This window comes from Larus michahellis, chromosome 5 (genome assembly GCF_964199755.1).
Source record: "Larus michahellis chromosome 5, bLarMic1.1, whole genome shotgun sequence".
Lineage (NCBI taxonomy): Eukaryota > Metazoa > Chordata > Aves > Charadriiformes > Laridae > Larus > Larus michahellis.
Genome location: NC_133900.1, coordinates 18,164,824 through 18,189,699, shown reverse-complemented (window position 1 = coordinate 18,189,699; position 24,876 = coordinate 18,164,824). Strand labels below are relative to the sequence as shown.

The 24,876-nt window shown below is 38.0% G+C and overlaps 1 long non-coding RNA gene across 3 annotated transcripts in view; it reads right to left on the bottom strand.

Annotated features, from left to right (window-relative positions):
* Window positions 1–5,402: 5,402 nt before the first annotated feature.
* LOC141743961 (uncharacterized) overlaps window positions 5,403–24,876 on the bottom strand; it is a 65,674-nt gene continuing 46,200 nt past the window's right edge. For 2 of the 3 annotated variants that reach the window (XR_012587289.1, XR_012587288.1), the window contains exon 4: window positions 11,561–14,689. This is a non-coding gene — a long non-coding RNA (uncharacterized LOC141743961). Of the gene's footprint in view, window positions 8,207–11,560; window positions 14,690–24,876 lie in introns of those variants that run through there. The other variant, XR_012587290.1, reaches the window with a different exon arrangement.

Sequence of the window (24,876 nt, the reverse complement as noted above, 5' to 3'; positions counted from 1 at the left end):
TAAATGTTCACACCAGTGTATCTTTGACACTCTGCTGAGGTTTTAGCTAGCAGGCACAATAACTGAAATTCTCATGACTAATTTGCCAGCACCTTGGAAACATTTTCTCCTTCATACTCTGCAATGAAAAGACATACTGTATTCTCGTTCCACTTAAACTCTTTCTTGAAACACACTTCTCCTCAATCCTGAGAAGATGCGTTCCTGAATCCAGATGAAATAATTAAATGAATATGCTCACAAGAAAACCTACTACAATTACCGCCATTTTTATTATATTGGCTACGTTAACTATCGGAAAAAAGAATCAAACCCAAAAATATGCATTGCAGTGGATTTGTTTAATTAAAGATCTGTTTGCTTTTATTTCATAGCAGTGGTATCTTGAGAAGGGTTGGGAAATGGAGAAATTCAGTAATCAACTATGACATAGCTAGTAAGTATAATCTCTACTGCAGCTTGTTTTTCTTTTCTGTCTGCAAATTAGCCCCCTCCCACCAGGGAAATTGATTCTAATTTAACAGCACTAAAAGCCTCTTGATGTTCCTGTCTGGACACCCTCCAGTCTTTGAGGGAATTATGTCATGTGTATGGCTGTTTTCCAGCTTCTTTCTGCTTTCTAAAACTATGATATCCTAAAAAGAAAAACTTCTATTTCTTGCGAGCTTTTGGAACAGATAATTAACTACCACTTTCCTTTCGTGCTAATTTTGGGATATTACTGCTCTGTATCTGAGTCCACATTTGAATTTGGGACATTTAAACAAAAGAATATGCAATCTTGTAAAAATATGATTAATTTTTGCATGACATACAGGAAAATGAAAAGACAAAGCTCTCGGTACTTTATTCACTTAGAAAATAAAATATAATTTGGGCCCGTCTCAGTAATCCTCATGATATTTTCAATTCTTGCATTATGAAAGGTGGAAAAAACAGGATCTGTGAATAGCTAAACATCGTTTTCAGTAGATTGAACCTGATAAGTAAAATAAATTTTTTAAAAAATCAATAAAAAGTTTTACTCAAATTTCAACTGAAGCCTTTCATGGTCTGTGCAAGGTCATCAAGCTTTTCCATTTTAAACTTACAGGTCCAGAAAAATACCCTTTATTCATTCAAGTACTTGTAAACTTGAAAACACATAAATCTGTGACTGAATTTTAACCTTGGAAAGATCTCTACTAGTTTGATAGGTTTTAATAAACAGAACAGTTGATGTACTTTCTGTGGTGGTTTATTTTTTTCCCCCCTCTGGCCTGGAACTGTAAATATTAAAATATTTAAGCAACGTAAGAAGTATTGTATGATCTCCGAGAACTATTATAGCTCTTCTTGAAGAGCTATCATATACATGTTCACACAGGACACATCACTAAAGAAAGGTTTGGGGCTTTGTTTCCTTTTTACTGTTGTTTAGAAGCAGTTTCTTAAGGATATACAACAATTTCCAGACCTAAAAGATACAGGGATCTGGTGAGTAGTTATCATTTAGACACACAAGTCACCTACAGAATGCTTATTTCAGCCATTACCGGATATAAGAAATGTGGCTTCATGAAAGAAAAATCAACATAAGAGTAGAAAGCTCCAGATACTTATTGGAAAAAAGGAACCATTCTTATGGTAAAGATAGCAGAATAGGAGATTTCACCGACCTACTCTGGGGACAAAATTTGAATAAGCCACAATAGCTGGGCTAAACCCCTCATAGTTTCAAAGGAAGGAGTAGCACCGTGAGATGATGATCAGAGGCGAAAATACCCACTTTTACCCAGATGTAAGTTAGTTCTATTCAGTCTAGATCTAGTCCTTCCTAAAGATAAAACATACTTTAATATAAATTCTCAGACTCTTTGATTTCCTTGAGAAAGCCAGCAGAGACATGAAAATTGTGCATAAGTGGAATGAATTTTTTTAGTCTACACCACATCAACCCAAGACCTAGATAAAACTGTAGAGCTGTTCATCTCCACCACTTGGGAAACTGACTCTGTAACTGCTGCATTTTCTCAGACATTTCCCAGATTTTCCCCACATAATCAGGCCTACAGCGAATTCACATTTATTTCCAAGTGTTTTCTCTCTTTTTACCTTTACCACTCTCTTCTCTTTTTTTCAAGTGCTTCTTCACTGATTTACCATTTAAGTGTTCATTACTATATCTGTATAGGCAGTAACCCCTTGAACTATTTCTACAATACATATCAATCATAACAAAGTAGAGTAGGAAGGACCTCAAAAATCAGCTAGGCTGCATGTTAGATCAACATCACAAAAGGATAAAAAAATTAAATAATTCGTTTCTGATGGCTGTCAATGACACGAACTATTCGTTATTGTAAATGAACTAAAATCTCTACAAGAAAAATTAATGCATGTTTGGAAGGCAAATAGGATCTGAATAACTACAATTTAGCTTCTTTTCACAATTTAGAGGAACAGAATATTTTTCCTGTCTTTTTTTTTTTCCCCCCTTCTTTTTTCTTTATGACAGAACATTTCCACTTTCAGTATTTGCTTTTTTTCCTAAACCTACTCACAAAACCATTTATATTTTCACACCTTTAGTAGGTTCTGTCAAAATTCCTGTGTACGTAAAAACAAACGTACTACATGTAACACCGAAGTATTGTATTGTTCCATTTTTAAATATGGAAGTCATTTAGGACCCGTCTTAGATAACTGCATTTTAAGATTGATTTAATCGTTTTCTAGGCACTAGTTTGACAATACATTATTTTGGGGGTTGTTTCCTTGGGATATATTTCATATGTATACCACATCTTGTATGTATAGCACAGCCAATGGTGATGCCGATTTTTTTAATCTGCTAAAAAATAAAAAGAAAAAAAAGAATGCATAACATCTTAGGGTATTTATGCAGGATTGTGCAGTTGGTTTCTAGGGATTAAAAAAAAAAAAGAAGCAAAAAGCTAAAGTTTCACATCAAACGCATACACACAACACATCATATCAAATAACTGAAGGTGCTCTTCTATTCTTTTAGTCTCAAACTTCCTACTTACCCTGATTGAGGTCAGACAGTCTCCTGTTGAGCAGCTTGCTCTGCTTTGCAGAATCTCGGTTTATCCTTGATGCAGGCAATGACTTCCAGCCAGGCTGTGAATTGCTCCCCGTGGTGATCCCTGTCCTCCCACTGCAATGACCAGATCACTTCAAATCACTTGGAAAAATTCCTCCCAACTTACAAAACGCATCGCTTCAAACGAAATGTTCTTACGTAGGGCTCTAAAAGGGAGAGTAAATGCACGAGTACGGGAATCATGCTTCCACGCTGGATTAGCATATTCAAAAAGTCATTTCATTGTCTCCGTAAACAGTCACGTCTGCACAACCTTACACCAAAAGGTGCTGCATGTACTTGGTCAATGCTGTGGAGGTATGTGTCTTCACCATAGGTCTTTGGTACTGAAGATAACCTCAGTGTTCTCTTCTGCTCTTTCAAGTCTAATGCTTTTTGACACATTTCTACAAGCAGTGTGGGGAGCAAGTGTTACACTTAGTCACCTAAGGAACCTCACAGTAAGTTTTTAAAATTTTCCCCAAATCCTCTTCATCCTTCTAAGACACATTATATCCCCTCCATTGCACAGTGCGTTACAAGCTCTGCACAGTGTTTTTGCCTCCTTTGACTCAAAGCAGTGGCTCATCTTCTCCAGGGGGATAAGCAATAGCGAGAGACCTTCTGGATAAAGAAGATACTTTCTGAATATTTTCTGTCTGAGCTTGCACAGACCTCTGATGAAAGAGGCACCAGAGCTGGAGCTGCTTGGACAGCAAGAGAGCAGATGGCAACAGTCCTTCTATGCCAGAGCGGCATCTGTTTGTGGGTGAGAGTTTGCTGATGGAAAATCCATGGAGGGGACAAACTTATCCTGCTGCGACTCTGAATGATACTCAAAGAAACGCTACAGAGTTCTGAAGCTGTAAAGCTTCCCCCTGGTCAGCAAATGGCAGTTAAGACGACTGTTCTGGCTACAGATGCATTCACATCAAGATTTATGTGATTATGGATGAAAAAAAATAAAATTCCAAATTTAAAAAGACAAATAAAAATCACATGCTCAAAATTAAAAAAAAAAAAGCACGCATACCGAGAATACAGTTCTAGCCCAACTTGTTGTGGAACGGTGGAAAAACGCTATTAGAATCTCTTAATCTTCTATCCATATAAATATATGGCCAGGGACATATTATATGCTAGAAAGTGTTTTAATGTAAAGCATAGTTGCAAACAGTAGCAGGTGCATCATGACACAAACGTGACAAAGATCAGGGCATAGCACTTCTTCAAAAGGCTGGGAGTGTGGTCCCTACCAGGCACAGCGATGGTGCTTTTTTAATGGACTGTCAATAGAAAGTTTCTCATGGGCAGGGAAGAGAGAGTGCAGTAGTTCAAAGGACATCACCTGAAATAATATTTAGATTGTTAACGAGAGATAAGTGCAAAATTTGCAAAAGAAACTTATTTCAACAAGGTAAAAGGAAACAAGTCATTCAGAAAAAGGCACTAATTCTTTCCTGTATTTCCCAGAAAGTACAGCATGAACTTGATTCATTCTGAACTCAGGAAATCTCACTTCAAAACTGAAGCATGATAGTCTCTACTTACACAATTTTTGCTTGTTTACAAGTTTACTCCTAAACCCCATGTATTTTGGGCCACTCCTGCTCTTCCCTGTACACATGTACATTGTTTTTATGACTCTTTTTTTCCACATACTTTTGATTATTATCAATGTATTGACCTTAACAGGGCTATAATTAAAGGGTAACATTAGTTTGTTCCCAAAACTTAGACCTTCTATAATATTCCCAATCGTTCTCAAAGACAGTGGTATTTAAACAGTAAGTATTTATGCACATGCATTCAAACGTGCCTTTCTTTATAAAGGTATAGTTTTACAAGCCTTATCGTATTTTTGTGTATTTTACATTATTCACGTTAAAAATAATCAAAAGTAAAAAGATCACATTTGCTCTTGAAAATGAACAAACAAAAACAGAATCGAAGAAGAATATGAATAAAAAAAAATAACAGCACGAAGTTAGTTCCAGTAATACGGAGTCCTACCTTTAAACTCTACTAAAGTAGAGTAATCCACATCCATAATGAAACTGATGTCATTAAAAACCTCTTAATAGACTAGACGTCACCCATATAGATAGCCTTATATCTCCAATCTCCGTCTTTACCTGTGCAAACATGATTCGGAATTTCACACATGTGGCTGGGGGAATTTCCCCTCTCATTTTATCAGGTCTTTCAAGACTTTAATCTTATTGAACAGCATTATAGCTGCCTTTGTTGTTTGATCATGTAAAAAAACTGAGCCTGTTGGTTGAACAATTATATTCTCAGTGATGCAAATCAATGTTTTCCAGATGGACAACTGAAAGGACTCAACTCTTTCTGTTTTAAAAGCAGTGTCTGTTGTGCCATATTTCTTTTTATTGTTTATTGCCTCTCCCTCAAAAAAAAAAAAAAAAGGTGACGGTGGTGTTTATAACTTTGCATTTATTTTGTAACATCAGAAACCTACAATTCTGACTGCCAAAAAAATAAGCTTCAGAGAGTTCAGAAAGAAGCCAACTCCAGGGCAACCTGATAGCACCTACAGGAACACTCAGGCACAATTTTGTATTGGGCATGTGCCAAATCACACATATTGCATGCACACTAATTGATCGTTACAGAATACCCCTTAACTACTGGGGGAAAGAAGCGATGTGACAAACCCAGACAGCGTTACAGCTCCAAAGAATTCTCTGGAGCAATGACAGCGTTACCAGATGCCTATCTGTCCTTGTATTTTACAACTTGGCTAAAGAAAAACTGCTTTTTCTCATCAGTTTTCAGGAGAAAAAAACACGCCAAAAACCCCAAAGTAAAAATGCCTAATGGATGGAAACAATCTCATTTGCAGTGAAAAGTTCCTTCTACTAAGAAAATGATTTGAGGAAAATCAGCAAGTTAATGGTTTTGTCCTGGGAAATGAATTTCCACCAATGCTAAAAATGTTTTTATTTCCAGTTTCAGGCCAGATACTTGAGTCCAGGCTTACTCAACTCAAAAGGTTCATTTACTTTAATGGATTACATGCTAAGAGTCTTAATTTACATTTACAGGCTTGTTTTAGTTGTACACTTAAAACAAAGTGGGCATCTCTAAAAAGTGGTAACAGGTAATGTAGTTGACAATCTTGTCTGTTAATTCCATATTTTGGGATACCAGCTGTGGCCTGACATAAATATAAGGACTCCGGAGAAAAAATGGTAGAACTTTTTACAAGATCATTTCTTGCTACTTTTGTATCGCAGCACTACTTGTATAGTAGTCCAACTTTTTAACAAGATACATAGAATGAAGAATCAGCTCTCACAAGGCATGTATTATTTGACTGCTGTTACTGCTTTTGGGACTTCAAAGATATTTAACCTTCAACCTTACCAATGCCACTTACCTTTCATGAGACATCTGCCCAACAGCTGAGCTGTTAAATCACAGCTGTATCTGGAAAGTCACAGCTATAAACGATTTGAAAAAAGAGCTTCTATACAGATTGCGTATTTGAAATATGACAAGGTTACTGTCCTAATGCCAACAAGAAATCTCAAAGTCTTTGTGTGGGAAAATAAGTATTTAAAACTTTAGAGAGAGCAAGAGAGATGGTGCTTTTTCTTCCACTGTAGAGCTTCAAAGTAAACCTTTGCAGTCTAATAGTTCAAGGGTGCTATTTAAGCAATTTCTCTCATTTGAACAAAAAGAAGTGCTCTAACTCAATCCCTGGTTTTGCTACAAGAATATGATGTTTCATTTTAACTTAATAAAATAAATGGTTCTCGTGTTGTACAGAATTTATACACATGCTGCCTAAGGTACCATTTAAAGACAGAACTTAGGGCAATACACTGCAGGGAGTTATTAGCAGGTCTAATATCAATATAAAGAATAGTACTGTAACTACCATAGTGACGTTGCTGATTTATTTAGCAGGAGCATCAGCAATTTTTTTTGCCCTTCTATCATTGTGTTATAGCCTACTTCCTAATATTCATTTATCTCAGTTCCCACAGAAAAAGTGTTACTAGTTCTTTTTGGTCGTCTTCCCAGTTTCAACATCCTGTCTTGATCACTGCTTGGGCCACTGACAGTAGCAATATTTTATACAAAAATGAAGCTCTGTCAACTACTTGTTCCAAGTCAGTTGCTTTTCCTTCACGCTGATTTCAATTAACAGGGAAGAAAAAAAAAACCCACTCATTTGTTATCAAGAACCTCAGATTTTCCTGTTCATTTCAAGCTGACTTGTGAATTCCACCTCGTAAACAAAACCTCTTTGTTTATTCTTTAGACATCACTGAACATCTCATTTTTTTTCTTAGTAGTATGCACAGAGTGAGAGGAGGGAAAAGCAGCAACTGAAATCTAACAGCAAAATAAAGCGGTTAGAGTTGTGCCATTCTGGACACCAGAACACAAAGAACCCATTTTACTGATATACGTGATGGGAAGAGAACTCTATTGTCAAAGTGTTACTATTTTTAAGGATTGTATTTCATCAAACATTTGAAATTTGCAGAACGCCTTGCACGCACATTCCATTTTTCCAAAGGCATGCTGTCTTGCCAGTGCAACCATAGGTTTCCCTTGCCCAGATTACTTGCTTAGATCACATTTTTCCCCACTAACTTCTACAGCTTTTACTGGTATCAGCTGAACTCTACTGCTATTAGAAAGGAGATGGAGAGCAAGGAACTCCGACACTAAAAACTCAGCAAGAAAGTCTCATCTTCTGCCTCCCATTAAGGCACTCGCCTCCTCAACAGTAATGCTGGTAAGCACGCTCTCCCGGTTCTTCCGGTCTTCTGTGGGTGTGAACACTATTGCCTTCTTCCCTAGGTGTGCACATAGCGGCAGCTGAGTACCTTCTTTCTCTTTTAAAATTCAAGTTGTCCATTTCTTTCCTTTCATCCTCTTAAAAACCCGTCTTTGTTCTGTCTTATCTCTGCTTAGCAATCAGGAGTCAGAGGACAGGAGAAAGCACCTTTATTCAAGCTTGAAGAGCAGCTCTAGCATGGTCTCAGCCCCAGAGGTGCACTTCCAGGGCCACCTGGATGCAGGTGCTTTGCTTGCACGCTGCATTTCCCTGTCGTTTCTTTCTGTACCATTTCGGTTTCTCTGTAAAAGATTCAGCAATAACAATAAGATAAACACAAACAAGTCTGGTAAATACAGGCCCTACAGATGCTCTCTTCAGGTTGGAAGAGAACTGTATACTTGATGTGAATTTTGAGAACAACAGATAACTTCAGTTCTGTGGAAAAGTTGGAAATTAATGAAAAATATTGTTCATTCCCCCCCTCATTTAAGGAGAAAAAAATCTGTAAAGTCTAACAGTGCCATCGTTGCCAGAAATCTTATAAGGCAGCAGACGGAGGGTCTGGCTAAGGCCACTAAGCTGATTGCTGAAAAGGAGCACGTACTTTACACCCAGCTGAAGCGGGTGGTAGACATGCAGTAACACATTGCAGCAGCACGTACCTTTTTTCAAACATGGTGCTTCTTGGAACTGCTAGCTTTCCCCACTGATCTTAGTCCTTCCAGTAACTTCAAGACTTTACCGAGCCCATAGCTTTACGTAATCCCCAAAAAAGGATGAAACATCATCCTACGTTTCTTTAAATTTTACCCTTTCCTCCTCTTTCCCTTTCCATACAAGCCTGTGCAGAACGCTTGAGAAGAGAGGCTAAACCCATGACCTTTATTTTCACCTAGTAGTCAGGGGGGGAGAAGTGCCCCCACTTCGCCCCGGTTGGGGCTGGTAAAGGTGACACAAGATTTTGAGTACCTGGTCCCGTAGGTGCATTCCCTTCTGCTTCGCTGGTGCCACCCCGACACCCCAGCTGAGGCCGATCAACCAACTGCCAGCCACAGTTCAGCCCTACAACCATGCTTCTGCCCTTTCTAATAAATACCTTCTATCCTGTGTGATAACAGGCGTCATCATTCAGTATGACTTTATTCTATAATGCTTTTCTAGTGATTGAGGAGACTAACCCACACTATTACACCACCTCAGCAGAGGCTGGTTTTCCTCCCATTGAAGTCAATAGCAAAATTCTTGTAATAGAAAGAGAAACTGACTGCAGATGAACATTAACCATATCCTTTCAACGTTTTTCTCTGCCTAATGGAGTATATTAAAGCTTCTCTGCATAACTTCTGAATAATACTGTATGCAATTTCATTATTAAATTTTCACTTAATTTAATTCTGCTTTGAGGTTCTTGGTTAAAAATAAAATATGATTAATGCTTACAAAGGAGAATGAGAAATCTGGGTGTTCAGAATTCTGATAATGGCTACAGTTTCTGGGTAAATTGCTTCAGTAATTTTCATAGTAAAACACGTTAATGTTACCCTTGCTTATTGCAGTTCCTTACCCTAACAGACACTGCTCTTCCCTATGATTCTTTTTAAAATTAATTAGCATGGCATTTGGCTGCTTAATAGAACACACTGAAAAAACACTAGTTTTTCCTGAAGGTCATTAGTGGCTGTATACAACTGAAGGAACATGAACACACAGTTGTAGGCGTTTATTCTGCCTGCATCATGAATGAATTTCAGTTTTAGAACAAGGAGAATTACCAGATCTCCCTCTGGCTGTCTGCTAAACCAGAGTTTTCAAGAGAAAAAAGCTTATACAGGTTAGGAGGACGAAGGACAACTGTGATATGCTCCAGGTCCAGTCTGAACAGGGAATCGGGATGCCAAACGTTTGATGATGCTATTAGCAGATCTATTCCCAATAGTGATTTAAAAAAATCTACCAATAGTGTTTTGGATTAGGTATTTGCCTAGGAGCCAAACAAAATCTGAGACTGCGTTTCCAAAAATGAGTTTTATAAATTCTTGATCTTCTCAACCCATGCAGGCTCATATCCTGGCTTCCCAGTCAATCAGTGGAAGCTTATTAGGATAATCAGGGATTCATCAGAGAAAGAAATTTGATCGAATGAGGTAAAGAAAGACAGAACCTGGAGCCTTCCTATGCCCTTCATGCCCTATGTTTTCGTTATATGGATTTAGCTGGAACTTTTTTCAGGTAAGATGCGTGTGCTTTCAGAGTTTATCTACCTATTAACATGCGGTAAAATATAATATAGTAATTAAGCACAGTAGATGTAATATGACAAAAAAATGGAAAAAAACCCTGTTAATTCAACAGAAGTGCCTTGGCCATACACCAAGCTAACCAGTCCATTTTCTTTATTAATTATTATTGTTATTACAGGAGATTCATAATATCTTTCCCAGTGGTAGTACGTCTGTAGGACTTGAATGTAACGAGGTGATTTGGAATTCACAAAGAGAGGGGTCACCCTATGATTAAGGATGCAGATAATCACATTTTCCAATGGGTTTTGTTAATTCACATTTGGCCAAGACATTAAAAGCAATTACGGCATTAAGCTCTGATGGGTTTAAACGAGGATCTTTTTAGATAAATAAATGTGCATGATAATAGGTGCTTTTTAAAAATTGAAATTTATTCCACAGATGATCTCCCAAGAAAACTACTGAATTCCAAATGCTGTGAAAATTTGAATCTGACTCCTAATCTACACTTCCCAGATAAATTTTAACTGAGCTTTATTAACTAGAAAGAACCTAATAAATGTGGTCCTTTTCCTAAGAATTATGCGATACTAGCCCCTGACCCAGAAAATAATCACCTTTGAGCATAATAAGTAGTTCTATTGAAATCAATAGAAATTCCCATAAAAGAAAAATATTAACTTAAGCATGTGTTTAGATCCTGTGAATAATTTGGACCTTACTTTTTATTTGAAACCCATCTTGAAAATAACAAGCCATAATGATCTGGAGAAGGAGATAAATTACAAAAAAAAAATGGAGTCAGCAAATAACTGATATTACTTGCTGCAGCTACAGGTTAACAAATCAAACCTAAACCCGTTATTGCCCTTCGACAATAGGGAAATTCAGAGTAAGATCTTAGTCATGACTACTGGAGCCAGGGGTACTATTATTGTGCTTTGCTAAATCTCTGTAGCCTTCATTTATAGTCACACATAACTTGGCATAAAGAATTCTCCTTTACAGTCATGAATAAAGATTTAAATATTATTATTGACCATAGAAGTAACAAGAAGATTCCTAAAGAATAGTAATGAGATCCCCAAAGCAAAACCCACAGATAAAGAGAACATGTATATGACTAAAGGTTTGTTTCCCAACCTACATCCAGCTCTACTTACAAAAACTTCACATCCTTTTTGTAAATGTGGGTACAAAAAAAGGCAAAACTCTCATATACACTATATCTATCTCCTTCCCGCTCAGCATATGCTTTGCTTTTATTTTTCAGTTATATCTTTCCACTGAAGTGGGTATGTCCCCTACGAAGAAAATTTTTTCTCTAAAATAAGGAGGAAATGGTGGAAAAAAAGAAGATTTGAGGAGAGCTTCAATTGCTAATCATAAAATGTTTTGGTTGGCACAGGATAGTTAACAAATAGAAATTAATTTAATTTCAAAATGACAGGGAAAGGAATATTTTGTTTCTTAAGAAAGTATCAAACTGAACTATAATGTAACTTTTTATAGAGAAGCCAGACTTGCTTATAATTTGCAACTCTGAATATCACTTTGAGCCTTACCAGTGCAAGACTGGGGTTTTGGTTTATGTTATCCTACTAAAAAAATGTGATGGAGACAATTACAAAATCTTATAAAATCCCAAAGGCAAGGAGCTATTTGTCAAATTAGTTAACATAAGTCATGGGGACACTGCTGCAGGCATGTATAAGTAGTTTCCAGAAAGCAGATAAATTCTCCTGAGCAGAGAGGGGTGTGAAATCAGCAACAACCACCTCCCTCAGCTTGAAAGCTATGCTGCAAAGGACTGCAGGATGCAGAAGTACGTGGTGCCTGCCCGAGCACTGCTGAGAGTGCGAAGGAAGGACTTAGAGCCATTAACAATCCTTCCTTTTTTAAGATACCACACATCCAGCAGGGAACAGAGCCAGTTCTAGAGCGCTCTCTGGTAAACATAACTTCTTTACTATTTGTTCCTCTAGAAACAATAATTTTCCATCCAAGTCAGGAAGAAAAGTTACATTCAGTAATTTAACTTTGCTCTAAATACTTCCAATGGCCTGTAATCAAAATTCTCACTTCAGTAAGATAAGGATACAAACTCGGATCAAGATGTTAAAGAATAAAGCGACGAATACCAATACAATTTAAACAGTTGCTGATAGAGAACAAGCATTGCTTTCCATTTATAAGGCTCAATACACTTACAAAAAGGAAGGGGAAATAAAACCAAAGCGCATGAGTGCATGGCCATGGAGGGTTGCTTAAGCTCTTGATATTTAACTAAGTTTTCTTTCAGGCAAGCTTGCTTTGCCCACCACCCCCATGTTTCAATTTGCATCTCAGATGCATAAGGTATTTTACTTTGTCAAGAGCTCCTCTTGCCCAGGTCTTGAGGACTGCATTATGGCAGAAAACAAATGTCAGAGTTCTTCAGTTCTGTACAAATCAGGTTTGAACTTTTGCAGTGCAACAAATGAGAAGCTCCTCATTACTAACCCAGTAACCCTATTTTGGAAAAAACTAAATGCACAGCCAATAGCCTGTTTTAGATTTCAGACTGGAAGCTTGTCAAAACTCTAATGTAAGCTTGTGGCTTTCTGTGAGTAATAAAAGGGACACAGTGACATGAATCTTTGGCTCTTGTAATCTGCATCATTCCAGCACAGAATATCCTTATAACCACGGTCCTAATACGTTCTACAAACTCTGTGGACCATTGTTGGGACATCTGAGTGTTAAACGAGAGACTAAAATGTGAACCGCATGGATTAGTTAAGTAATAATGATGTATTTTTGCTCTCTTTCTGTTCCAGGGTACGAATCTTGGGTGTAGACAGAAATTCATGAGAGTCTTCAGACCAAATCCCAATATGCTGCCCACTTTACATAATCCATTGGAAGCATTCCTATAGGCTATAAAAACAGATCTAGCCAAATACTTGCCATGCAAAAATATGAGAAAAAGCTGGCCTTTTGACACAGAAGGCACCTCTTGGTTTTAATATAAGCCAGAGATAAAACAGACTATGCTGAAGCAATCTGAAGACTTCAACAAGAAGGACAAAGTGCAAACAGGGATTTACTGCACATGGTGTATCTGATGAAGTCCTGAATGAAGGGAAAATACTAGTTCTGCAGAGCAGTCCTCAGCTGACATACAAAATGGGTGCTGGACCCAAATCTTAGGAACATTTTCAAATAAGACACGGATTTAGAATTGACAAAGCTGGAGCTATTAGCACATAGGACTATAGTTCAGCAGTCATCTCTACTAACCAAAGAACACCTGTCATCGTACTACTTATCCTACTGCATAAAAAACCTGGTGAAAGACTTCTTACCATTAACTGGGATAGAACACAGCTCTGCCAGCAACTGATGCGCTCCAGCAGAATGCGAATCAGCCTCCACCCCTCTCACATCAGTTTGCCTTTCTCCACTCGCGAGTGCAAACACCTCAACCACTCTCAGAAACATCTGTTCATCCTCTAATGAGGAAGGAGGCAATGCTCTAATTTTATAGGTGCAATTCTATTAAAAATTTGATCTGTTCTCCAACCCACACCCTTGTAGCAGCTCAAACTACTAATCCTTCTCTTAGAGTTAGGACCTGTGATGGTAAAATACCACCCATTAGCTTCTGGATTACCCTGCTTCCAAAGCTTCCCTACTATAGTTTGGAAAACACTATGACATTTGGAGTTGCAAAAGTTGAAAAAGCAAGGATTCTCCTCGGAGATAAACTTTTCTCTTGCTTTTGGGTTGCTACCAGGAAATCTGCAAGCCTCTTGATACCAGACCTACCTTCCCCCTTTTCTTCCTTTTTAATATTATTGTCTCTCTTTTAATTATAGTGGCACCAAGAGACCCCAAATGCAATCAGTGACTTGTTCTGCCAGTCTCTGTGAAGACATATGGTATGAGACAGTCCTTGCCCTGAAGAGCTTACAGTTTAAATAGGCAAGACAATAATGAGACACATTAGCATTGTTATCACCATCTCCCAGGTGGGAAATCGAGTCACAAAGATGAAAAGCAACATGCTCCAAATCACATGTCTACACCATACAGTGAAGCACAGTTCGGTCCTCTCGGAGTTAACAAACATTTAAGCTGATAAATTGACAGGGTGGAAAGAAATGCTGATGTGCCAGTTTGGGTCCAGAAGCCCTACAGATTGGAAATGCACCATTTTGGCCAAGACAACAAGCCCTGAAAGGCAGCACTGTATGAAGCACGCTTACAGTACAACCAAGTCAGATGTCTGCACCATGCTTTCATTCCCATTCAGTCTGGGCAACTCCGAACACACTGCACAGGTACCCATGAAAAGTATATCGTGCAGAAACAGAAATTATTCGAGGCTAGATGAAATAGATTTCTTTACAATCCTCCTTCTGTTCTTTTATGATGGTGTCTGTCCCCAAGATGAGAAATGGACCTTGTTTACAGATTTGCCTTCTCAGCAATCCTGTTGAGCTGGCCTCCAAAGCATGAGCAGAAAATCCCCATGTTTTTCATAGCAGTAAAGATCTGAAAGTGAAGCCAAATGGCATCAGTTTGCTATATATCAGTGAGGGAAACCTGTTTATAATGAAGAATATTGCACATAGTTGAAAAATAACACCGTAAGCTAAAGAGCAAGTGACTGCGTATACTTTTAATTCCTTTGCGGAAAAATGTTTCTGAAATGAACTTATTTAAAAAATATCATACCAGAAATGAGAGATTTCCCTTGTCTTTCTGAAGCTAAGTTACACATGGTATATGTGAATGAATAATATTTAGTGTTATTCATCAGTTCAGAGACCACTGGAAACGGAGTTATGCTGTCATATTAGTCTCTTTTCTCTATTGCTCTTTTGTTTCATCTGATGAATAGCATAGTAAATTTTATTTCTTTTATCAATAGATTTATCAATTATCCTGAGCTTTGCAAATTTTTTATTTGTTTTTGTCCAAATTTAGTGAAAAAAAATATATAATTTGCTATAGTGCCTTCTTGTGCATGACTTTTTTTCCTGATAACCTCAGGATATCTGGTGATCTTTTGTAACCCTGTTGAGTAGTCTTCCATTATAATTTCGAAGCACAAATTCGTTTTCATAAAACCACTAACAGTTATGAAATAGATTCCCCCCCAACCCCCTGAAATTAGCACGGACTGGTGTGACAAAAACACTTACTGTATCACTTCTGTTATATTCGATGTTTTTCATTTTTGGCTACATATGATATATTATCCTTTACTTATTTAAAAAATACTTGAATACACTGTGGAGCACGTAGATTACTGCGGCTTGTATTATCAGACAAGTAGTGTGGAGGTACTATAATAGTACTTGACGTTTGTTATTTATCTTGATCTTGTCTCTCCTTTCAACGTTTTGATGAGAAAATTCTGCATACCAAGCTGGTTAAGATAATGCAATACTTCTACTCTTAATTACTAGTTTCTCAAACGCACATGCAAAGCTTTCACGTATTAATAATCTATTATATAAAGAAAAGTACCATAGCAGCAAGTCTTCAAAAGCAAAGTAAAATAAGCTAACGTTTCTTTGAACAGTTAGTTTGCCTGAAGAAGTGATACGAAAATCAAAGGACTAAAGGAGATCTCCTGGAAAAGGTCCATGCCATACCATAGCCCTTTCATAAAGTCATCCAAACCAATTGTAAAATTAATTGTTTTATTTACCACCCTTTTGCATTACTACGTTTGGTAATGCCTCTTGATTGTATAAAATGAATGGTAATTTCAATTTTTTCCAATTAAAATCATGCTACCTGTCATTCCTCATCTATAAAGTCAATCATTTCTTTCCTCAATTCAAAAGAGTATCACTATGTAACATAAAGATTGCTTTATCTGTCAGTCAGTTACTTAAAGCAGTAGCTACATGTTAGCTCATTAATGAATCCTGAAAAGTAGTCTGTTGGGGAACAAAAATGACGTCCCATTTTGCAGACAGGAAGAAGACTAAGGGAAAAAAAAATATTTAATTTCCAATTCAAGCATACTGAAATCAACCTAAAAGATTCACATTTTACTTTCTAAGCTTTACTGCATCTACCGATTTAGAAGATCTGCAGACTGCGCACAACTGTTACCATCTCCGGAGTTCACTTCTTACATATACTCAATGATCTACTAAAAGGTTATGCAGGAATGAACGAGAGAATATAGGTGCTCTGAATCAATTAGAATTGGCCTGAGAAGACGTGGTGTTCACGCTAATCAGTTGTGATAGTCTTCGCTCAAATAAGAAGTTTTCCCATGCCCTTTTATATAGACTTTTACATTCATTGAGTATTCACATCATCTCTAGAATAATTTGCATATCTATCTAATATTTAAGGAGGTATATGATGGCCTCTAGTGGTGCATATCAGCATGAAAATGCCAAACTACTGCTCTATTTCCTCATAGTTTTAAAGATAGCATGTAGGAAAAACAAACATACATTTGAATTGTCTCTTCTGAATTAGAAGAACAGCAGGATATGGCATGCAGCAAAGACTGTGAATGTTTCATCACTTTTTGCTTGGTATATTCTTTAGCTGGAATTAGCCCTTCATATTAAAAAGACTTTCATCGCTGTATTTGTGAAATATTTTGAAGAGAAAGACAGTTCTTGGTAAATTAATTCACAGCAATGAAAACACCAAAATAAAATTTTACCATACTAATTTTACCCTTTTCTTACAAATACGGCATCTCATAACCCAGAGAACTGTAAGAAGGCTCACACGGCGGATGGGATTTGCTATCAAGCTACAAAGTACAGACAGGCAAGCAATTAAACACTAATGGAGTCTTTAGTAGGTTAAATATTAAACAGCTATCTCTCTGTGCACGTCCTCTTAAATCTATTTGTTGCGATATTGCTATTTCTATATGGCCAAAAACTTGATTTTGTCTTTCAAAATGCTTAGCAAAAATGTCAACAGTTATAGGCTGAAGTTTTAGGCAGGAACTTCAGCCTGAAAAGTTTCATATACTCTTGGAGTTTAGGAGAATTCACAAAAGTTGTTCTTAAGCAAGGATATATATATATATATATTTTTCAACAAAAGCAATTAGCAATTTCCTGGCAAGTCTCTCCATCATGTTTTTAAAAGAAATCTGTTAATTAACAAATAAACTCATAAGCATTTCTAGTCATCAGAATGTGAATTTACAAGAATTTGAAAGGCAGATCTACCGATCTCAGTCAGCGTCCTCCGTAGCTCTGCTTCAAGTAAGTTTTCAGAAACTAAGTCATACGACAGATAATTGCCATTGCTCGTTCCCAAGGAAAATGCAGAGATAAAAGGATACAGTGAGGCCATTCAAGGGAGTTTCTGAGTACGTATCTCTCTCTGTTATGCCAACCTTTTACAATAGCATCTTTCCCTATCCTAGGCTATCTGCAGTTAGAGGGACTAATTGTTTTTCCTTTGTTCTGAGTCATTTCGCAAGTATTGTAAGAGAGACGGAAGACAGTAATGTCACAGACCCTTTTCCTGTAATTTCTGCATCTTTGCGAGGAAGGTTGTTCAGGTGCAATCAGGTTCTTTTGACTGGAAAACAGAGTTTGGAAATCTCAGCAAGGCAAATGTTGCAAGATGCCTGTGAACTGCACAGACTGACAGTAAGCAAGACGTTTTCACATCAGAACAGAGCAGAAAACTATAGGCACGGAAATACCTAAGCATACGGTAAGTAACTGATTAGGTCCTTACTGTCTATGAGCTGCTTCTCAGTGCAAAGGGTAGAAGTTGAACGATTTTTTTAAACACTTCTGATAAGTTTTCAAGTATATACGATTTTTCAGCTGTACCTTTTTCCTTGCAGTTTCTCACATTTCCCCAGGGTGTTATGAATTTTCAGTATCTTACTGCCTCTTTAGGTACACACAGCTACTTCTACTACAGTCCTCCCCTAAGCACTGTATCCCCAGTCTCAGGGTTAGCAAACCACATTTTCACGGAGCCAAAGTGAGTCTACTAGATGAAAACCAAGAAGCGATCCTTTCGACAAGGGGATTTTTCTCTCCCACATTCTTTCCTCCTCTGCCTCACGCTCCCCTGCCTCGGCTCCTCAGCACCACATCCCCACTCTCCTGCTCTCTCTCCCTGGGATCTGGTTGCCCAACACAGTGTGAAATATTAACCAGATAATGATTTTTATTTGCCTTGCAGGAGATCAGAGAAGCTACTAAGAAAACCACCGCTACGAAGCAGAATGCAGACAGAGCCATCATCTGAGGAGCAGTCACCAGCCGCTCTCTGTGCAGCAGTGATGTTAATGTACAATGCTATATCTTAATAGCCATCTCAATTGGCTATTAAAATGCAGCACTGCACATTAAAATCACTACCCCACTGCTGCAGGAATACTTACCAAAGATGCAGTCCCTGAAAATTACCTTTCAGCTCAATGGAATGCTGCCATGCCAAATGAGCTGTCTCAGCTCCTCTAATTTTCTGCTAAAGAAATAAAACTCTTACTTTTTAATTTTAAATTTACATGATTATGCTGTATGGCATATTCTGCCAAGACAACACAGATATAGCACGGGTGTGCTGCATGCGGTGCCTCAGAATTCAATAGCAGAAATACTCTGAACCTCCTCAAGAAAATTGTTCTAACTTCCAGAGGAGTTATTATTCTCAGTTTCTTTAAAGAATACCTTTTAAGAGCATCCGCTTGCAGGTGTTGGAGAGGGGAGAACAGGAAAACGTAACTGCTAAGAGTTTGTTTCTGGAAACTTAGAGGTTATAAGCAAGTGAATTCTGAAAAGGTGGGATAAGAGAGATGATGAAGGCTATAGTATGAACGTAGGGGTAAAAGACACGAATGGAATACAGTCAAAAAGAGGAAGTGGAGAGGCTGGTAGGCTGTATAATAAAGGGGGAGGACGAAGCTTAAAAAAGAATTGAGTCTTTTGATCCAGAGAGATGGTTTGTGGGACAACTTTGTCTCATCTTCTGAGTACACAGATTCAGGTGAGAACAAGGAAAGCCACAGAGGCAGATGTAAAAGACAGAGTAATGTGGTGAGCTCATATTACCCTCCCTGAGTCATAGCAGAAGATGATCAGAAGTCAAAGAGGTATCTGGAATATAGCAAAAATATGTTTCAATTGCATAAGCTTCAAAATGTAAGGCAGAGTCTCTCCCTGCTTCAAATATCTACCAAGCTGAATTGATCTGATTTGAAAGGTAAAAAAAATATATGTTTGATGGGCTTGAGCATCTTACCTCCTCTTTAGCTACACAAAGCTTCTACACATCTGCTGCACAGTCCAGCCCTCACAACCATACCAGATCTGTCTGATTTGGTTTGAAAAGTAGAACTAGTTAGGGATATTAATATGAAACCAGGTGTCTGTCTTCAAAGAGCTGATCCATAAACATGTTTTAAGTACACGGGGCAACATCAGTTTTGCTTAACCTTTTACCTGGATTCCTGATGTCTCTGGCCCCCAGGCAGATACAACTGCACCTTTTGGCTGAAGTCAGACACAATTCATTAGTCTGCCCCAGAGCCAGGGCCTCTTGAAGCTGCAGAGCAATAGCCCCAGGGAGTCTGCTAGCAGGGCTGTCCTGGATCTTGAGACCTCGAGGGAAACAGGCAGCTAGCCCAATGGAGTTGACAGTGTTGGCAGTTTCATTACTGGTATCATCTGGGATGCTGACAAGGACATCAGTTGTAACTAAAAATCTAAAGGGACAGAAAGTTCTTATTTGTCAGAGAATTCAGATGTGTGATTTCTCAGATTTAGTCTGAAACCATTTCTCCTTGCCCCTCAAATCCACACATGTGCAAACTAGGAATTGCTTTTTTGACAGCTCTACTGCAAAATAGAAAAACAAGGATCAATTTAAGTCTTCCTGTAAGAATATAGAACTGATCAAGCTGTAAAAAAATCACCCAACCAAACAAAAATGTATTCTGAATTACTTGGATGGATAGGATGACAGTTTATATAATCTACTGCTAGAATTTGCAAATACCTGACATTACGGTTAAGCAAAATTTTGAAAATGTCTTATAATTAGCTCTTCAAATAGAAGAAAGCAAAAACGCTGCTCTGCAGCAGAGATCACTCTCCCCTCTTTTTAGTCTGACATCCTCCATCAGTCTCCCGAAACACAGCAACACACCCGACTACAGAGTGACATCCAGCCTACACAAGTGTGTGGGAGCAAGAGTCAGAAGCTCACTGTGCTCAAATGGAAGAAAAAGGTTTGATCAGAAAAAAGTCATCTGGGATTTTGAACTTCACAGGATGGTTGAGGTTGGATGGGAGCTCTGGAGGACACCTGGTCCAAGTTCCCTGCTCAAGCAGGGCCACCTAGAGCTGGCTGCCCATGACCTTTCACTGGCAGGTACTTCTTGCCCTTGTAACTTGGTTATCCTTTTCAAACTTGGTTCAGAAAAAGCAAACACTTCTGAAATGGGGGTGGGGGCCAGGATTAATAGTGCTCCAAATAGTCTAACAGGCTATGGGCTGGATTCCCCATTACCTGCCCCATTACATGCAGGCTCCAAAGCCTGCATGACTTGAGGAAAAGGGTGACGGTTGCCATGTATAACAGTGTCCAGCTGTCAAAGGAGAGAACAGAAGAGCATCTGCCTTTAAAAACAGAAATAAAATAAGTCTTACCTAAAACCCAGAGTCTCTGCAGAAAGGAACATCATGCTGCATCATGCCCTCCCCTCCTCCTTCCCCCTCCCTGCCCCGCTCTGAGCCACTGCTTTATGCAACACCAGTACTAAGCACCAGCAAGATACTGCACTGGTGACCTTGGATTTTCCAGCCCATTACTCCTGACTGGTCTCCACAAGGCTGCTACATTGCCACCTGCCACATAACACCTCCTCCAATGTCGCCAAGAAGTCAAACTCTGTTCGCGCTTTCCCCGGTCCCACCCCCTTTGGGTCACGGAGCTTTTTCTGTCGATCTGCAAACGGAAAGTGATCCGGGGCTGTCAGCGTGCTAAGGATGCTTCCTCCCTCCTATGACTGCGTTTGTCACTTATCTGATAGCAGGTGCAGAAGAAGAGAGAGGAAGATGAGTGGAAATATTTTTATTTTCAGCCCGGTTAAAGGAGTATTTCAAATCAACAGATGCTGTGAGCTTTATAAAGAAATCAAAAGCCCAGTAACTATTACAATTTTAAATATATTTTTGTAAAGAAACCTAGATACTTGCAAGGCATAAAGATGCATACACAGTCTGAATGATTATGTCCAGAAAACAGGGTCAAAACAACGTCCTCGCCACTTGTAGCAATTTTTACATGCAAGCCATATTTGAAGTAATTAGCATAGTTGTTTGCCTTTTTATTTCTACAAAAGCAGCTGACAGACTACCCAGAGACCCTAAAGAAAACTGCCTCGGGGAAGACAAAAGCTGTCAACATCAAGCTGCAAAGATCTCTTTGAGGAAGAAAACAAATTCCCAGCAAGAGAAGTTGATATGCCCGCTGATGAGCTGTTCAAATATGAAACACAGACACTTGGAGGGAGCCTGCTGCAAACACATCCACAGAAGAAACAGAACATTTGGCAAAAAATTTGGCATGAGAAAAAATGAAAGCTGAAAGCAAGCATAAGGATGTGATGGAACTAAGAAATGCTGGCATGCCATACAGAGAAGAACTGAAGGGAAAGCAAATATGCCTAGCAAACTAAATACAGAAACATGTGCCGACTGGCAACAGCAGCTAAGCCCTGGCTATTCCCGGCTAGTAGTGATGCTACTTGATTCAAGTGTTAAGGGAGCACTTTGTGTCACACAGAAAAATGTGGTAGATGTGTTGATATTACTGTATTTTATTGAACCAATACAACAGCAACAACAAAAAACGTTTAATAATCTACCCCAGAGAGTTAGTAGAGAATTTTCTGTTTCAAAAGCTTTTTCAATTCCTAAAATGAATTTCCCCACAAAAACAACATTTCCCGTAGGCATTGTTAATTTTTGTCTAAATGCCTCAATTTTCTATTAGATGGTGGAAACTAAAACAAATCATTTGGACCAATTCAGGTATTTTTCTGCTTTTGGTTGAGCTTCTTGTCTGAAGCTGACATTTTGTGAGAGCAGCATTACTTGAGATCTTTAAATACCTCAGCAAAATTTAAAAGTAAAAAGCATGAACTCTGCATGCTCTCAAGGTCATAATTTGAACCTGTCACCACCTAGTGGCGAGAGAGTGGAGAGAGAGGTGGACTCTTTAGTAGAGTCCTTGAGTGTTCCTGTGAACAATTATTTAGGGAGACTTTGCCAACTTACCTACTCTATTCCTTTCTATGTCCTAGTGGAGACAGATAAATCCTGGCATCCTTCAGAGGACTGCCCCAGAGGAGCCAATCATCTAAGAATGGAGAAAGTTTCAGTTTCTGTTTTGGGAACTTAAGTTTTCTCTACAGTCACATGGTTCATTGAAAAACGAGGATTTGGCAGAGTCCACAAGTAGAAACTTTTATGTGAATGTATGTATCCTGAACATACTTCAAAAATAAAAATACCTCCCCCTGCCACACCAAAAAAACCCTGCAACACACATAAGCAATTAATGAAAGCAACAAGATGTAAAAATACTTAATCTATGTAATTTGATCCCTTTTAGCTGCTTTATAAAGTAATTCAGGCAGAGCTAAGACAATAATTCCACTGCAGACAATAAGGCAGTCATAAAACAGGGCAGGTAAAGCTACGACAATAATGAAATGATCTGAGTAAAGCCTATTATCTTCATTAATTTTCACTCACTTTCCACCACAGTGGGAAGATATTAACTTGCTAATATCTTTTATCCTGTTCAAAAAAGAAATGCATCCCTTGAGCAAATAAGCTAAGTTATTAATTTCTTTGAATCAGGATTTATAAAATAATAATTATTAATTAAATGTGTGCATAAAGTTTCTGGTTGCAACCTTTAGATGCAAAGTGTGACTGCTGTTTAAGAGAATATCCCTGCCTGTTATTTTAGAAACTCTGAAGTCTGCTAAGCACCTTGAAAAAGCCAGATGTTTTTTAAAATGCATCCGTAAAAAAAGCTTGACTCATTTTACTAAACTTGTCTATTACTATAATTTTTTAGATATCCTCCAGACATTTTCTGTAGTAAAGCGTGCTGTACAGGTAGAATTGTCACTATCAGTTTATTCTGTTAAACGAACTGAATAATGGCTCTGCCATACCTAAAGGAACGCAACAAGAAATGATTCATGGTTTTGCTAAGAAATTTTGCCTAATAGTTGCGACTGGGGCTCAAAACCAGTTTCTAAAATGAAACAATCAGTTGCCATATTCCTTCTGTGGAATACAATGTGATGAACTTGATCGATGCCATTCACTTCAGGTTTCAAAAACACTTTACCAATAAATGGAAAACATTAGGAGTTAATAGGCACAAATCAAAGATCTAAACCCATGTTCTTTCATACACAGTTAGACTAAAAGTGTTGCAAACATGGGATTTTATTTTTCACATAGGAAAATAATTGCCTTCTGTAAGATTCTTGGGCCTAGCAAACCTCTTGTTACATTTATGCCTGAGAAAATCTACAGCTTCCTAAACACATGCAAAGCTACAGACAAGCGTTTAGTCGTGTCGTTTTCTCACGTGCTTTGAAGTCAGTTATTTTAAAGGCAAAACTGAAAAGATGCAACGATCTTTAAAAAAAGGTCCCGGGTTTTCATAAAAACCTTTAGAACACCAATTTCTTTCATCTTTGTTTCTTTATTATCCACAACTCTCCTTTATTATCCTTTTAGTGACTTTCAAAAGAAAGTGTGTACCCATTCACGTGAAGCATGTAAGAGAACTAAACAGCTCGATTTTACTCAAGAGATCACATTAAAGCAAATTAAAGTTTCCCTATAAATTATAAAACCTGTAATATTACTACAGAAGCTACTGAAACCCCCAGTACGTAGAAGACCTACTGTAGGACAGCTCAAAAAGCTTACTATTTATATGAACGTAAGAGAAAAACCACCAAAAAAAACCCACTAAGAACTCAGTCTCTTTTCTATAACTTGTAAAGTAAAAGGCATAACATGCTCCTCAGAAGTCCTCACTGAAGAATTTGTCCGGCACCAAGAAGAGTACACCAAGGCATCAGCAGTAACCAACGACCACATGTTTCAAGTATTTTCAGTATCTGCAAACCACCGACACAATCAGTCAAAAATTCAAATGACAAACTAAAATGCCTGCGTTACCAACAAACGTTAACTATAGCAAGGTGAAGTCTCTCACAAGATCTGTCTGCGGCAGATGATTAAAAAAAGTTTATCAAACTCTATATTCGATACCCTAGAAAAAAGATCACCACAGAGTTCTCCTAAATGTAAAATTTTATTTCTATTGCAGATTCCACTAAAACATGAGAGACTAGAATCAAGATAAATTTCAACTTCAATAACTATAAAAAGACTTAAATCTGTCACTCTGAAGCCATACAAAATAACTAAAAGAACCACAGGAGACATGAGAATTATGACTTTGAGGCAAAGCACACATTCAATGAACCCCAACTGACTAAAGTAGATTTAAACTGAACAACAATATAAATCCAAACCAGAACATTATACATGTCCCAACACATTTTAAATTCATAGTAACAATGTTTTTGTTGTTGATTATTTCCAAAATATCTGAATTTCAACATCTTTAAAAATAAAAGTAGAACACTGAAAGGACACCTTCCAACTGTC